Source organism: Salvelinus alpinus, chromosome 27 (assembly GCF_045679555.1).
Source record: "Salvelinus alpinus chromosome 27, SLU_Salpinus.1, whole genome shotgun sequence".
Lineage (NCBI taxonomy): Eukaryota > Metazoa > Chordata > Actinopteri > Salmoniformes > Salmonidae > Salvelinus > Salvelinus alpinus.
In genome coordinates, this window is record NC_092112.1 from 13,447,920 (window position 1) to 13,465,623 (window position 17,704).

Below are 17,704 nucleotides of genomic sequence, written 5' to 3' on the forward strand. Positions count from 1 at the left end.
TCTAATCTGACAGCGGTAGTGGGGTGGTAGATGTCTAGTCTCCCTTATGGCTCTAATCTGATAGTGGGGTGGTAGATGTCTAGTCTCCCTTATGACTCTAATCTGATAGTGGGGTGGTAGATGTCTAGTCTCCCTTATGACTCTAATCTGATAGTGGTAGTGGAGTGGTAGATGTCTAGTCTCCCTTATGGCTCTAATCTGTTAGTGGTAGTGGGGTGGTAGATGTCTAGTCTCCCTTATGGCTCTAATCTGATAGTGGTAGTGGGGTGGTAGATGTTTAGTCTCCCTTATGGCTCTAATCTGACAGCGGTAGTGGGGTGGTAGATGTCTAGTCTCCCTTATGGCTCTAATCTGATAGTGGTAGTGGGGTGGTAGATGTCTAGTCTCCCTTATGGCTCTAATCTGATAGTGGTAGTGGGGTGGTAGATGTCTAGTCTCCCTTATGGCTCTAATCTGATAGTGGTAGTGGGGTGGTAGATGTCTAGTCTCCCTTATGGCTCTAATCTGACAGCGGTAGTGGGGTGGTAGATGTCTAGTCTCCCGTATGGCTCTAATCTGATAGTGGTAGTGGGGTGGTACATGTCTAGTCTCCCTTATGACTCTAATCTGATAGTGGGGTGGTAGATGTCTAGTCTCCCTTATGACTCTAATCTGATAGTGGTAGTGGGGTGGTAGATGTCTAGTCTCCCTTATGGCTCTAATCTGATAGTGGTAGTGGGGTGGTAGATGTCTAGTCTCCCTTATGGCTCTAATCTGATAGTGGTAGTGGGGTGGTACATGTCTAGTCTCCCTTATGACTCTAATCTGATAGTGGGGTGGTAGATGTCTAGTCTCCCTTATGGCTCTAATCAGATAGTGGTAGTGGGGTGGTAGATGTCTAGTCTCCCTTATGGCTCTAATCTGATAGTGGTAGTGGGGTGGTAGATGTCTAGTCTCCCTTATGGCTCTAATCTGACAGCGGTAGTGGGATGGTAGATGTCTAGCCTCCCTTATGGCTCTAATCTGACAGCGGTAGTGGGGTGGTAGATGTCTAGTCTCCTTTATGACTCTAATCTGTTAGTGGTAGTGGGGTGGTAGATGTCTAGTCTCCCTTATGGCTCTAATCAGATAGTGGTAGTGGGGTGGTAGATGTCTAGTCTCCCTTATGGCTCTAATCTGATAGTGGTAGTGGGGTGGTAGATGTCTAGTCTCCCTTATGGCTCTAATCTGATAGTGGTAGTGGGGTGGTAGATGTCTAGTCTCCCTTATGGCTCTAATCTGACAGCGGTAGTGGGGTGGTAGATGTCTAGTCTCCCTTATGGCTCTAATCTGATAGTGGTAGTGGGGTGGTACATGTCTAGTCTCCCTTATGACTCTAATCTGATAGTGGGGTGGTAGATGTCTAGTCTCCCTTATGACTCTAATCTGATAGTGGTAGTGGGGTGGTAGATGTCTAGTCTCCCTTATGGCTCTAATCTGTTAGTGGTAGTGGGGTGGTAGATGTCTAGTCTCCCTTATGGCTCTAATCTGATAGTGGTAGTGGGGTGGTAGATGTTTAGTCTCCCTTATGGCTCTAATCTGACAGCGGTAGTGGGGTGGTAAATGTCTAGTCTCCCTTATGGCTCTAATCTGATAGTGGTAGTGGGGTGGTAGATGTCTAGTCTCCCTTATGGCTCTAATCTGATAGTGGTAGTGGGGTGGTAGATGTCTAGTCTCCCTTATGGCTCTAATCTGACAGCGGTAGTGGGGTGGTAGATGTCTAGTCTCCCGTATGGCTCTAATCTGATAGTGGTAGTGGGGTGGTACATGTCTAGTCTCCCTTATGACTCTAATCTGATAGTGGGGTGGTAGATGTCTAGTCTCCCTTATGACTCTAATCTGATAGTGGTAGTGGGGTGGTAGATGTCTAGTCTCCCTTATGGCTCTAATCTGATAGTGGTAGTGGGGTGGTAGATGTCTAGTCTCCTTTATGACTCTAATCTGTTAGTGGTAGTGGGGTGGTAGATGTCTAGTCTCCCTTATGGCTCTAATCAGATAGTGGTAGTGGGGTGGTAGATGTCTAGTCTCCCTTATGGCTCTAATCTGATAGTGGTAGTGGGGTGGTAGATGTCTAGTCTCCCTTATGGCTCTAATCTGACAGCGGTAGTGGGATGGTAGATGTCTAGTCTCCTTTATGACTCTAATCTGTTAGTGGTAGTGGGGTGGTAGATGTCTAGTCTCCCTTATGGCTCTAATCAGATAGTGGTAGTGGGGTGGTAGATGTCTAGTCTCCCTTATGGCTCTAATCTGATAGTGGTAGTGGGGTGGTAGATGTCTAGTCTCCCTTATGGCTCTAATCTGACAGCGGTAGTGGGATGGTAGATGTCTAGCCTCCCTTATGGCTCTAATCTGATAGTGGTAGTGGGGTGATAGATGTCTATTCTCCCTTATGACTCTAATCTGATAGTGGGGTGGTAGATGTCTAGTCTCCCTTATGACTCTAATCTGATAGTGGTAGTGGGGTGGTAGATGTCTAGCCTCCCTTATGGCTCTAATCTGATAGTGGTAGTGGGGTGGTAGATGTCTAGTCTCCCTTATGGCTCTAATCTGACAGCGGTAGTGGGGTGGTAAATGTCTAGTCTCCCTTATGGCTCTAATCTGATAGTGGTAGTGGGGTGGTAGATGTCTTGTCTCCCTTATGGCTCTAATCTGATAGTGGTAGTGGGGTGGTAGATGTCTAGTCTCCCTTATGGCTCTAATCTGACAGCGGTAGTGGGGTGGTAGATGTCTAGTCTCCCTTATGGCTCTAATCTGATAGTGGTAGTGGGGTGGTACATGTCTAGTCTCCCTTATGACTCTAATCTGATAGTGGGGTGGTAGATGTCTAGTCTCCCTTATGACTCTAATCTGATAGTGGTAGTGGGGTGGTAGATGTCTAGTCTCCCTTATGGCTCTAATCTGATAGTGGTAGTGGGGTGGTAGATGTCTAGTCTCCCTTATGGCTCTAATCTGATAGTGGTAGTGGGGTGGTAGATGTTTAGTCTCCCTTATGGCTCTAATCTGACAGCGGTAGTGGGGTGGTAAATGTCTAGTCTCCCTTATGGTTCTAATCTGATAGTGGTAGTGGGGTGGTAGATGTCTAGTCTCCCTTATGGCTCTAATCTGATAGTGGTAGTGGGGTGGTAGATGTCTAGTCTCCCTTATGGCTCTAATCTGACAGCGGTAGTGGGGTGGTAGATGTCTAGTCTCCCGTATGGCTCTAATCTGATAGTGGTAGTGGGGTGGTACATGTCTAGTCTCCCTTATGACTCTAATCTGATAGTGGGGTGGTAGATGTCTAGTCTCCCTTATGACTCTAATCTGATAGTGGTAGTGGGGTGGTAGATGTCTAGTCTCCCTTATGGCTCTAATCTGATAGTGGTAGTGGGGTGGTAGATGTCTAGCCTCCCTTATGGCTCTAATCTGATAGTGGTAGTGGGGTGGTAGATGTTTAGTCTCCCTTATGGCTCTAATCTGACAGCGGTAGTGGGGTGGTAAATGTCTAGTCTCCCTTATGGCTCTAATCTGATAGTGGTAGTGGGGTGGTAGATGTCTTGTCTCCCTTATGGCTCTAATCTGATAGTGGTAGTGGGGTGGTAGATGTCTAGTCTCCCTTATGGCTCTAATCTGACAGCGGTAGTGGGGTGGTAGATGTCTAGTCTCCCTTATGGCTCTAATCTGATAGTGGTAGTGGGGTGGTACATGTCTAGTCTCCCTTATGACTCTAATCTGATAGTGGGGTGGTAGATGTCTAGTCTCCCTTATGGCTCTAATCAGATAGTGGTAGTGGGGTGGTAGATGTCTAGTCTCCCTTATGGCTCTAATCTGATAGTGGTAGTGGGGTGGTAGATGTCTAGTCTCCCTTATGGCTCTAATCTGACAGCGGTAGTGGGATGGTAGATGTCTAGCCTCCCTTATGGCTCTAATCTGACAGCGGTAGTGGGGTGGTAGATGTCTAGTCTCCCTTATGACTCTAATCTGTTAGTGGTAGTGGGGTGGTAGATGTCTAGTCTCCCTTATGGCTCTAATCTGATAGTGGTAGTGGGGTCGTAGATGTCTAGTCTCCCTTATGGCTCTAATCTGATAGTGGTAGTGGGGTGGTAGATGTCTAGTCTCCCTTATGGCTCTAATCTGACAGCGGTAGTGGGATGGTAGATGTCTAGCCTCCCTTATGGCTCTAATCTGATAGTGGTAGTGGGGTGATAGATGTCTATTCTCCCTTATGACTCTAATCTGATAGTGGGGTGGTAGATGTCTAGTCTCCCTTATGACTCTAATCTGATAGTGGTAGTGGGGTGGTAGATGTCTAGCCTCCCTTATGGCTCTAATCTGATAGTGGTAGTGGGGTGGTAGATGTTTAGTCTCCCTTATGGCTCTAATCTGACAGCGGTAGTGGGGTGGTAAATGTCTAGTCTCCCTTATGGCTCTAATCTGATAGTGGTAGTGGGGTGGTAGATGTCTTGTCTCCCTTATGGCTCTAATCTGATAGTGGTAGTGGGGTGGTAGATGTCTAGTCTCCCTTATGGCTCTAATCTGACAGCGGTAGTGGGGTGGTAGATGTCTAGTCTCCCTTATGGCTCTAATCTGATAGTGGTAGTGGGGTGGTAGATGTCTAGTCTCCCTTATGACTCTAATCTGATAGTGGGGTGGTAGATGTCTAGTCTCCCTTATGACTCTAATCTGATAGTGGTAGTGGGGTGGTAGATGTCTAGTCTCCCTTATGGCTCTAATCTGTTAGTGGTAGTGGGGTGGTAGATGTCTAGTCTCCCTTATGGCTCTAATCTGATAGTGGTAGTGGGGTGGTAGATGTTTAGTCTCCCTTATGGCTCTAATCTGACAGCGGTAGTGGGGTGGTAAATGTCTAGTCTCCCTTATGGTTCTAATCTGATAGTGGTAGTGGGGTGGTAGATGTCTAGTCTCCCTTATGACTCTAATCTGATAGTGGTAGTGGGGTGGTAGATGTCTAGTCTCCCTTATGGCTCTAATCTGTTAGTGGTAGTGGGGTGGTAGATGTCTAGTCTCCCTTATGGCTCTAATCTGATAGTGGTAGTGGGGTGGTAGATGTTTAGTCTCCCTTATGGCTCTAATCTGACAGCGGTAGTGGGGTGGTAAATGTCTAGTCTCCCTTATGGTTCTAATCTGATAGTGGTAGTGGGGTGGTAGATGTCTAGTCTCCTTTATGGCTCTAATCTGATAGTGGTAGTGGGGTGGTAGATGTCTAGTCTCCTTTATGACTCTAATCTGTTAGTGGTAGTGGGGTGGTAGATGTCTAGTCTCCCTTATGGCTCTAATCAGATAGTGGTAGTGGGGTGGTAGATGTCTAGTCTCCCTTATGGCTCTAATCTGATAGTGGTAGTGGGGTGGTAGATGTCTAGTCTCCCTTATGGCTCTAATCTGACAGCGGTAGTGGGATGGTAGATGTCTAGTCTCCTTTATGACTCTAATCTGTTAGTGGTAGTGGGGTGGTAGATGTCTAGTCTCCCTTATGGCTCTAATCAGATAGTGGTAGTGGGGTGGTAGATGTCTAGTCTCCCTTATGGCTCTAATCTGATAGTGGTAGTGGGGTGGTAGATGTCTAGTCTCCCTTATGGCTCTAATCTGACAGCGGTAGTGGGATGGTAGATGTCTAGCCTCCCTTATGGCTCTAATCTGATAGTGGTAGTGGGGTGATAGATGTCTATTCTCCCTTATGACTCTAATCTGATAGTGGGGTGGTAGATGTCTAGTCTCCCTTATGACTCTAATCTGATAGTGGTAGTGGGGTGGTAGATGTCTAGCCTCCCTTATGGCTCTAATCTGGTAGTGGGGTGGTAGATGTCTAGTCTCCTTTATGACTCAAATCTGTTAGTGGTAGAGGGGTGGTAGATGTCTAGTCTCCCTTATGGCTCTAATCTGATAGTGGTAGTGGGGTGGTAGATGTCTAGTCTCCCTTATGGCTCTAATCTGACAGCGGTAGTGGGGTGGTAGATGTCTAGTCTCCCTTATGGCTCTAATCTGATAGTGGTAGTGGGGTGGTAGATGTCTAGTCTCCCTTATGGCTCTAATCTGATAGTGGTAGTGGGGTGGTACATGTCTAGTCTCCCTTATGGCTCTAATCTGACAGCGGTAGTGGGGTGGTAGATGTCTAGCCTCCCTTATGGCTCTAATCTGATAGTGGTAGTGGGGTGGTAGATGTCTAGTCTCCCTTATGGCTCTAATCTGATAGTGGTAGTGGGGTGGTAGATGTCTAGTCTCCCTTATGACTCTAATCTGATAGTGGGGTGGTAGATGTCTAGTCTCCCTTATGACTCTAATCTGATAGTGGTAGTGGGGTGGTAGATGTCTAGTCTCCCTTATGGCTCTAATCTGATAGTGGTAGTGGGGTGGTAGATGTCTAGTCTCCCTTATGGCTCTAATCTGATAGTGGTAGTGGGGTGGTAGATGTCTAGTCTCCCTTATGGCTCTAATCTGATAGTGGTAGTGGGGTGGTAGATGTTTAGTATCCCTTATGGCTCTAATCTGACAGCGGTAGTGGGGTGGTAAATGTCTAGTCTCCCTTATGGCTCTAATCTGATAGTGGTAGTGGGGTGGTAGATGTCTAGTCTCCCTTATGGCTCTAATCTGATAGTGGTAGTGGGGTGGTAGATGTCTAGTCTCCCTTATGGCTCTAATCTGACAGCGGTAGTGGGGTGGTAGATGTCTAGTCTCCCTTATGGCTCTAATCTGATAGTGGTAGTGGGGTGGTACATGTCTAGTCTCCCTTATGACTCTAATCTGATAGTGGGGTGGTAGATGTCTAGTCTCCCTTATGACTCTAATCTGATAGTGGTAGTGGGGTGGTAGATGTCTAGTCTCCCTTATGGCTCTAATCTGATAGTGGTAGTGGGGTGGTAGATGTTTAGTCTCCTTTATGACTCTAATCTGTTAGTGGTAGTGGGGTGGTAGATGTCTAGTCTCCCTTATGGCTCTAATCAGATAGTGGTAGTGGGGTGGTAGATGTCTAGTCTCCCTTATGGCTCTAATCTGATAGCGGTAGTGGGGTGGTAGATGTCTAGTCTCCCTTATGGCTCTAATCTGACAGCGATAGTGGGGTGGTAGATGTCTAGTCTCCCTTATGGCTCTAATCTGATAGTGGTAGTGGGGTGGTACATGTCTAGTCTCCCTTATGACTCTAATCTGATAGTGGGGTGGTAGATGTCTAGTCTCCCTTATGACTCTAATCTGATAGTGGTAGTGGGGTGGTAGATGTCTAGTCTCCCTTATGGCTCTAATCTGATAGTGGTAGTGGGGTGGTAGATGTCTAGTCTCCCTTATGGCTCTAATCTGATAGTGGTAGTGGGGTGGTAGATGTCTAGTCTCCCTTATGGCTCTAATCTGATAGTGGTAGTGGGGTGGTAGATGTTTAGTATCCCTTATGGCTCTAATCTGACAGCGGTAGTGGGGTGGTAAATGTCTAGTCTCCCTTATGGCTCTAATCTGATAGTGGTAGTGGGGTGGTAGATGTCTAGTCTCCCTTATGGCTCTAATCTGATAGTGGTAGTGGGGTGGTAGATGTCTAGTCTCCCTTATGGCTCTAATCTGACAGCGGTAGTGGGGTGGTAGATGTCTAGTCTCCCTTATGGCTCTAATCTGATAGTGGTAGTGGGGTGGTACATGTCTAGTCTCCCTTATGACTCTAATCTGATAGTGGGGTGGTAGATGTCTAGTCTCCCTTATGACTCTAATCTGATAGTGGTAGTGGGGTGGTAGATGTCTAGTCTCCCTTATGGCTCTAATCTGATAGTGGTAGTGGGGTGGTAGATGTCTAGTCTCCCTTATGGCTCTAATCTGATAGTGGTAGTGGGGTGGTAGATGTCTAGTCTCCCTTATGGCTCTAATCTGATAGTGGTAGTGGGGTGGTAGATGTTTAGTATCCCTTATGGCTCTAATCTGACAGCGGTAGTGGGGTGGTAAATGTCTAGTCTCCCTTATGGCTCTAATCTGATAGTGGTAGTGGGGTGGTAGATGTCTAGTCTCCCTTATGGCTCTAATCTGATAGTGGTAGTGGGGTGGTAGATGTCTAGTCTCCCTTATGGCTCTAATCTGACAGCGGTAGTGGGGTGGTAGATGTCTAGTCTCCCTTATGGCTCTAATCTGATAGTGGTAGTGGGGTGGTACATGTCTAGTCTCCCTTATGACTCTAATCTGATAGTGGGGTGGTAGATGTCTAGTCTCCCTTATGACTCTAATCTGATAGTGGTAGTGGGGTGGTACATGTCTAGTCTCCCTTATGACTCTAATCTGATAGTGGGGTGGTAGATGTCTAGTCTCCCTTATGACTCTAATCTGATAGTGGTAGTGGGGTGGTAGATGTCTAGTCTCCCTTATGGCTCTAATCTGATAGTGGTAGTGGGGTGGTAGATGTCTAGTCTCCCTTATGGCTCTAATCTGATAGTGGTAGTGGGGTGGTAGATGTCTAGTCTCCCTTATGGCTCTAATCTGATAGTGGTAGTGGGGTGGTAGATGTTTAGTATCCCTTATGGCTCTAATCTGACAGCGGTAGTGGGGTGGTAAATGTCTAGTCTCCCTTATGGCTCTAATCTGATAGTGGTAGTGGGGTGGTAGATGTCTAGTCTCCCTTATGGCTCTAATCTGATAGTGGTAGTGGGGTGGTAGATGTCTAGTCTCCCTTATGGCTCTAATCTGACAGCGGTAGTGGGGTGGTAGATGTCTAGTCTCCCTTATGGCTCTAATCTGATAGTGGTAGTGGGGTGGTACATGTCTAGTCTCCCTTATGACTCTAATCTGATAGTGGGGTGGTAGATGTCTAGTCTCCCTTATGACTCTAATCTGATAGTGGTAGTGGGGTGGTAGATGTCTAGTCTCCCTTATGGCTCTAATCTGATAGTGGTAGTGGGGTGGTAGATGTTTAGTCTCCTTTATGACTCTAATCTGTTAGTGGTAGTGGGGTGGTAGATGTCTAGTCTCCCTTATGGCTCTAATCAGATAGTGGTAGTGGGGTGGTAGATGTCTAGTCTCCCTTATGGCTCTAATCTGATAGCGGTAGTGGGGTGGTAGATGTCTAGTCTCCCTTATGGCTCTAATCTGACAGCGATAGTGGGGTGGTAGATGTCTAGTCTCCCTTATGGCTCTAATCTGATAGTGGTAGTGGGGTGGTACATGTCTAGTCTCCCTTATGACTCTAATCTGATAGTGGGGTGGTAGATGTCTAGTCTCCCTTATGACTCTAATCTGATAGTGGTAGTGGGGTGGTAGATGTCTAGTCTCCCTTATGGCTCTAATCTGATAGTGGTAGTGGGGTGGTAGATGTCTAGTCTCCCTTATGGCTCTAATCTGATAGTGGTAGTGGGGTGGTAGATGTCTAGTCTCCCTTATGGCTCTAATCTGATAGTGGTAGTGGGGTGGTAGATGTTTAGTATCCCTTATGGCTCTAATCTGACAGCGGTAGTGGGGTGGTAAATGTCTAGTCTCCCTTATGGCTCTAATCTGATAGTGGTAGTGGGGTGGTAGATGTCTAGTCTCCCTTATGGCTCTAATCTGATAGTGGTAGTGGGGTGGTAGATGTCTAGTCTCCCTTATGGCTCTAATCTGACAGCGGTAGTGGGGTGGTAGATGTCTAGTCTCCCTTATGGCTCTAATCTGATAGTGGTAGTGGGGTGGTACATGTCTAGTCTCCCTTATGACTCTAATCTGATAGTGGGGTGGTAGATGTCTAGTCTCCCTTATGACTCTAATCTGATAGTGGTAGTGGGGTGGTAGATGTCTAGTCTCCCTTATGGCTCTAATCTGATAGTGGTAGTGGGGTGGTAGATGTCTAGTCTCCCTTATGGCTCTAATCTGATAGTGGTAGTGGGGTGGTAGATGTCTAGTCTCCCTTATGGCTCTAATCTGATAGTGGTAGTGGGGTGGTAGATGTTTAGTATCCCTTATGGCTCTAATCTGACAGCGGTAGTGGGGTGGTAAATGTCTAGTCTCCCTTATGGCTCTAATCTGATAGTGGTAGTGGGGTGGTAGATGTCTAGTCTCCCTTATGGCTCTAATCTGATAGTGGTAGTGGGGTGGTAGATGTCTAGTCTCCCTTATGGCTCTAATCTGACAGCGGTAGTGGGGTGGTAGATGTCTAGTCTCCCTTATGGCTCTAATCTGATAGTGGTAGTGGGGTGGTACATGTCTAGTCTCCCTTATGACTCTAATCTGATAGTGGGGTGGTAGATGTCTAGTCTCCCTTATGACTCTAATCTGATAGTGGTAGTGGGGTGGTACATGTCTAGTCTCCCTTATGACTCTAATCTGATAGTGGGGTGGTAGATGTCTAGTCTCCCTTATGACTCTAATCTGATAGTGGTAGTGGGGTGGTAGATGTCTAGTCTCCCTTATGGCTCTAATCTGATAGTGGTAGTGGGGTGGTAGATGTCTAGTCTCCCTTATGGCTCTAATCTGATAGTGGTAGTGGGGTGGTAGATGTCTAGTCTCCCTTATGGCTCTAATCTGATAGTGGTAGTGGGGTGGTAGATGTTTAGTATCCCTTATGGCTCTAATCTGACAGCGGTAGTGGGGTGGTAAATGTCTAGTCTCCCTTATGGCTCTAATCTGATAGTGGTAGTGGGGTGGTAGATGTCTAGTCTCCCTTATGGCTCTAATCTGATAGTGGTAGTGGGGTGGTAGATGTCTAGTCTCCCTTATGGCTCTAATCTGACAGCGGTAGTGGGGTGGTAGATGTCTAGTCTCCCTTATGGCTCTAATCTGATAGTGGTAGTGGGGTGGTACATGTCTAGTCTCCCTTATGACTCTAATCTGATAGTGGGGTGGTAGATGTCTAGTCTCCCTTATGACTCTAATCTGATAGTGGTAGTGGGGTGGTAGATGTCTAGTCTCCCTTATGGCTCTAATCTGATAGTGGTAGTGGGGTGGTAGATGTCTAGTCTCCCTTATGGCTCTAATCTGATAGTGGTAGTGGGGTGGTAGATGTCTAGTCTCCCTTATGGCTCTAATCTGATAGTGGTAGTGGGGTGGTAGATGTTTAGTATCCCTTATGGCTCTAATCTGACAGCGGTAGTGGGGTGGTAAATGTCTAGTCTCCCTTATGGCTCTAATCTGATAGTGGTAGTGGGGTGGTAGATGTCTAGTCTCCCTTATGGCTCTAATCTGATAGTGGTAGTGGGGTGGTAGATGTCTAGTCTCCCTTATGGCTCTAATCTGACAGCGGTAGTGGGGTGGTAGATGTCTAGTCTCCCTTATGGCTCTAATCTGATAGTGGTAGTGGGGTGGTACATGTCTAGTCTCCCTTATGACTCTAATCTGATAGTGGGGTGGTAGATGTCTAGTCTCCCTTATGACTCTAATCTGATAGTGGTAGTGGGGTGGTAGATGTCTAGTCTCCCTTATGGCTCTAATCTGATAGTGGTAGTGGGGTGGTAGATGTTTAGTCTCCTTTATGACTCTAATCTGTTAGTGGTAGTGGGGTGGTAGATGTCTAGTCTCCCTTATGGCTCTAATCAGATAGTGGTAGTGGGGTGGTAGATGTCTAGTCTCCCTTATGGCTCTAATCTGATAGTGGTAGTGGGGTGGTAGATGTCTAGTCTCCCTTATGGCTCTAATCTGACAGCGATAGTGGGGTGGTAGATGTCTAGTCTCCCTTATGGCTCTAATCTGATAGTGGTAGTGGGGTGGTACATGTCTAGTCTCCCTTATGACTCTAATCTGATAGTGGGGTGGTAGATGTCTAGTCTCCCTTATGACTCTAATCTGATAGTGGTAGTGGGGTGGTAGATGTCTAGTCTCCCTTATGGCTCTAATCTGTTAGTGGTAGTGGGGTGGTAGATGTCTAGTCTCCCTTATGGCTCTAATCTGATAGTGGTAGTGGGGTGGTAGATGTTTAGTCTCCCTTATGGCTCTAATCTGACAGCGGTAGTGGGGTGGTAAATGTCTAGTCTCCCTTATGGCTCTAATCTGATAGTGGTAGTGGGGTGGTAGATGTCTAGTCTCCCTTATGGCTCTAATCTGATAGTGGTAGTGGGGTGGTAGATGTCTAGTCTCCCTTATGGCTCTAATCTGACAGCGGTAGTGGGGTGGTAGATGTCTAGTCTCCCGTATGGCTCTAATCTGATAGTGGTAGTGGGGTGGTACATGTCTAGTCTCCCTTATGACTCTAATCTGATAGTGGGGTGGTAGATGTCTAGTCTCCCTTATGACTCTAATCTGATAGTGGTAGTGGGGTGGTAGATGTCTAGTCTCCCTTATGGCTCTAATCTGATAGTGGTAGTGGGGTGGTAGATGTCTAGTCTCCTTTATGACTCTAATCTGTTAGTGGTAGTGGGGTGGTAGATGTCTAGTCTCCCTTATGGCTCTAATCAGATAGTGGTAGTGGGGTGGTAGATGTCTAGTCTCCCTTATGGCTCTAATCTGATAGTGGTAGTGGGGTGGTAGATGTCTAGTCTCCCTTATGGCTCTAATCTGACAGCGGTAGTGGGATGGTAGATGTCTAGCCTCCCTTATGGCTCTAATCTGATAGTGGTAGTGGGGTGATAGATGTCTATTCTCCCTTATGACTCTAATCTGATAGTGGGGTGGTAGATGTCTAGTCTCCCTTATGACTCTAATCTGATAGTGGTAGTGGGGTGGTAGATGTCTAGCCTCCCTTATGGCTCTAATCTGGTAGTGGGGTGGTAGATGTCTAGTCTCCTTTATGACTCAAATCTGTTAGTGGTAGAGGGGTGGTAGATGTCTAGTCTCCCTTATGGCTCTAATCTGATAGTGGTAGTGGGGTGGTAGATGTCTAGTCTCCCTTATGGCTCTAATCTGACAGCGGTAGTGGGGTGGTAGATGTCTAGTCTCCCTTATGGCTCTAATCTGATAGTGGTAGTGGGGTGGTAGATGTCTAGTCTCCCTTATGGCTCTAATCTGATAGTGGTAGTGGGGTGGTACATGTCTAGTCTCCCTTATGGCTCTAATCTGACAGCGGTAGTGGGGTGGTAGATGTCTAGCCTCCCTTATGGCTCTAATCTGATAGTGGTAGTGGGGTGGTAGATGTCTAGTCTCCCTTATGGCTCTAATCTGATAGTGGTAGTGGGGTGGTAGATGTCTAGTCTCCCTTATGACTCTAATCTGATAGTGGGGTGGTAGATGTCTAGTCTCCCTTATGACTCTAATCTGATAGTGGTAGTGGGGTGGTAGATGTCTAGTCTCCCTTATGGCTCTAATCTGATAGTGGTAGTGGGGTGGTAGATGTCTAGTCTCCCTTATGGCTCTAATCTGATAGTGGTAGTGGGGTGGTAGATGTCTAGTCTCCCTTATGGCTCTAATCTGATAGTGGTAGTGGGGTGGTAGATGTTTAGTATCCCTTATGGCTCTAATCTGACAGCGGTAGTGGGGTGGTAAATGTCTAGTCTCCCTTATGGCTCTAATCTGATAGTGGTAGTGGGGTGGTAGATGTCTAGTCTCCCTTATGGCTCTAATCTGATAGTGGTAGTGGGGTGGTAGATGTCTAGTCTCCCTTATGGCTCTAATCTGACAGCGGTAGTGGGGTGGTAGATGTCTAGTCTCCCTTATGGCTCTAATCTGATAGTGGTAGTGGGGTGGTACATGTCTAGTCTCCCTTATGACTCTAATCTGATAGTGGGGTGGTAGATGTCTAGTCTCCCTTATGACTCTAATCTGATAGTGGTAGTGGGGTGGTAGATGTCTAGTCTCCCTTATGGCTCTAATCTGATAGTGGTAGTGGGGTGGTAGATGTTTAGTCTCCTTTATGACTCTAATCTGTTAGTGGTAGTGGGGTGGTAGATGTCTAGTCTCCCTTATGGCTCTAATCAGATAGGGGTAGTGGGGTGGTAGATGTCTAGTCTCCCTTATGGCTCTAATCTGATAGTGGTAGTGGGGTGGTAGATGTCTAGTCTCCCTTATGGCTCTAATCTGATAGTGGTAGTGGGGTGGTAGATGTCTAGCCTCCCTTATGGCTCTAATCTGACAGCGGTAGTGGGGTGGTAGATGTCTAGTCTCCTTTATGACTCTAATCTGTTAGTGGTAGTGGGGTGGTAGATGTCTAGTCTCCCTTATGGCTCTAATCTGATAGTGGTAGTGGGGTGGTAGATGTCTAGTCTCCCTTATGGCTCTAATCTGATAGTGGTAGTGGGGTGGTAGATGTCTAGTCTCCCTTATGGCTCTAATCTGACAGCGGTAGTGGGATGGTAGATGTCTAGCCTCCCTTATGGCTCTAATCTGATAGTGGTAGTGGGGTGGTAGATGTCTATTCTCCCTTATGACTCTAATCTGATAGTGGGGTGGTAGATGTCTAGTCTCCCTTATGACTCTAATCTGATAGTGGTAGTGGGGTGGTAGATGTCTAGTCTCCCTTATGGCTCTAATCTGGTAGTGGGGTGGTAGATGTCTAGTCTCCTTTATGACTCAAATCTGTTAGTGGTAGAGGGGTGGTAGATGTCTAGTCTCCCTTATGGCTCTAATCTGATAGTGGTAGTGGGGTGGTAGATGTCTAGTCTCCCTTATGGCTCTAATCTGACAGCGGTAGTGGGGTGGTAGATGTCTAGTCTCCCTTATGGCTCTAATCTGATAGTGGTAGTGGGGTGGTAGATGTCTAGTCTCCCTTATGCCTCTAATCTGATAGTGGTAGTGGGGTGGTACATGTCTAGTCTCCCTTATGGCTCTAATCTGACAGCGGTAGTGGGGTGGTAGATGTCTAGCCTCCCTTATGGCTCTAATCTGATAGTGGTAGTGGGGTGGTAGATGTCTAGTCTCCCTTATGGCTCTAATCTGACAGCGGTAGTGGGATGGTAGATGTCTAGCCTCCCTTATGGCTCTAATCTGATAGTGGTAGTGGGGTGGTAGATGTCTATTCTCCCTTATGACTCTAATCTGATAGTGGGGTGGTAGATGTCTAGTCTCCCTTATGACTCTAATCTGATAGTGGTAGTGGGGTGGTAGATGTCTAGCCTCCCTTATGGCTCTAATCTGGTAGTGGGGTGGTAGATGTCTAGTCTCCTTTATGACTCAAATCTGTTAGTGGTAGAGGGGTGGTAGATGTCTAGTCTCCCTTATGGCTCTAATCTGATAGTGGTAGTGGGGTGGTAGATGTCTAGTCTCCCTTATGGCTCTAATCTGACAGCGGTAGTGGGGTGGTAGATGTCTAGTCTCCCTTATGGCTCTAATCTGATAGTGGTAGTGGGGTGGTAGATGTCTAGTCTCCCTTATGGCTCTAATCTGATAGTGGTAGTGGGGTGGTACATGTCTAGTCTCCCTTATGGCTCTAATCTGACAGCGGTAGTGGGGTGGTAGATGTCTAGCCTCCCTTATGGCTCTAATCTGATAGTGGTAGTGGGGTGGTAGATGTCTAGTTTCCCTTATGGCTCTAATCTGATAGTGGTAGTGGGGTGGTAGATGTCTAGTCTCCCTTATGACTCTAATCTGATAGTGGGGTGGTAGATGTCTAGTCTCCTTTATGACTCTAATCTGTTAGTGGTAGTGGGGTGGTAGATGTCTAGTCTCCCTTATGGCTCTAATCAGATAGGGGTAGTGGGGTGGTAGATGTCTAGTCTCCCTTATGGCTCTAATCTGATAGTGGTAGTGGGGTGGTAGATGTCTAGTCTCCCTTATGGCTCTAATCTGACAGCGATAGTGGGATGGTAGATGTCTAGCCTCCCTTATGGCTCTAATCTGACAGCGGTAGTGGGGTGGTAGATGTCTAGTCTCCTTTATGACTCTAATCTGTTAGTGGTAGTGGGGTGGTAGATGTCTAGTCTCCCTTATGGCTCTAATCTGATAGTGGTAGTGGGGTGGTAGATGTCTAGTCTCCCTTATGGCTCTAATCTGATAGTGGTAGTGGGGTGGTAGATGTCTAGTCTCCCTTATGGCTCTAATCTGACAGCGGTAGTGGGATGGTAGATGTCTAGCCTCCCTTATGGCTCTAATCTGATAGTGGTAGTGGGGTGGTAGATGTCTATTCTCCCTTATGACTCTAATCTGATAGTGGGGTGGTAGATGTCTAGTCTCCCTTATGACTCTAATCTGATAGTGGTAGTGGGGTGGTAGATGTCTAGTCTCCCTTATGGCTCTAATCTGGTAGTGGGGTGGTAGATGTCTAGTCTCCTTTATGACTCAAATCTGTTAGTGGTAGAGGGGTGGTAGATGTCTAGTCTCCCTTATGGCTCTAATCTGATAGTGGTAGTGGGGTGGTAGATGTCTAGTCTCCCTTATGGCTCTAATCTGACAGCGGTAGTGGGGTGGTAGATGTCTAGTCTCCCTTATGGCTCTAATCTGATAGTGGTAGTGGGGTGGTAGATGTCTAGTCTCCCTTATGCCTCTAATCTGATAGTGGTAGTGGGGTGGTACATGTCTAGTCTCCCTTATGGCTCTAATCTGACAGCGGTAGTGGGGTGGTAGATGTCTAGCCTCCCTTATGGCTCTAATCTGATAGTGGTAGTGGGGTGGTAGATGTCTAGTCTCCCTTATGGCTCTAATCTGACAGCGGTAGTGGGATGGTAGATGTCTAGCCTCCCTTATGGCTCTAATCTGATAGTGGTAGTGGGGTGGTAGATGTCTATTCTCCCTTATGACTCTAATCTGATAGTGGGGTGGTAGATGTCTAGTCTCCCTTATGACTCTAATCTGATAGTGGTAGTGGGGTGGTAGATGTCTAGCCTCCCTTATGGCTCTAATCTGGTAGTGGGGTGGTAGATGTCTAGTCTCCTTTATGACTCCAATCTGTTAGTGGTAGAGGGGTGGTAGATGTCTAGTCTCCCTTATGGCTCTAATCTGATAGTGGTAGTGGGGTGGTAGATGTCTAGTCTCCCTTATGGCTCTAATCTGACAGCGGTAGTGGGGTGGTAGATGTCTAGTCTCCCTTATGGCTCTAATCTGATAGTGGTAGTGGGGTGGTAGATGTCTAGTCTCCCTTATGGCTCTAATCTGATAGTGGTAGTGGGGTGGTACATGTCTAGTCTCCCTTATGGCTCTAATCTGACAGCGGTAGTGGGGTGGTAGATGTCTAGTCTCCCTTATGGCTCTAATCTGATAGTGGTAGTGGGGTGGTAGATGTCTAGTTTCCCTTATGGCTCAAATCTGATAGTGGTAGTGGGGTGGTAGATGTCTAGTCTCCCTTATGACTCTAATCTGATAGTGGGGTGGTAGATGTCTAGTCTCCCTCATGACTCTAATCTGATAGTGGTAGTGGGGTGGTAGATGTCTAGTCTCCCTTATGACTCTAATCTGATAGTGGGGTGGTAGATGTCTAGTCTCCCTTATGACTCTAATCTGATAGTGGTAGTGGGGTGGTAGATGTCTAGTCTCCCTTATGGCTCTAATCTGATAGTGGTAGTGGGGTGGTAGATGTCTAGTCTCCCTTATGGCTCTAATCTGATAGTGGTAGTGGGGTGGTAGATGTCTAGTCTCCCTTATGGCTCTAATCTGATAGTGGTAGTGGGGTGGTAGATGTTTAGTATCCCTTATGGCTCTAATCTGACAGCGGTAGTGGGGTGGTAAATGTCTAGTCTCCCTTATGGCTCTAATCTGATAGTGGTAGTGGGGTGGTAGATGTCTAGTCTCCCTTATGGCTCTAATCTGATAGTGGTAGTGGGGTGGTAGATGTCTAGTCTCCCTTATGGCTCTAATCTGACAGCGGTAGTGGGGTGGTAGATGTCTAGTCTCCCTTATGGCTCTAATCTGATAGTGGTAGTGGGGTGGTACATGTCTAGTCTCCCTTATGACTCTAATCTGATAGTGG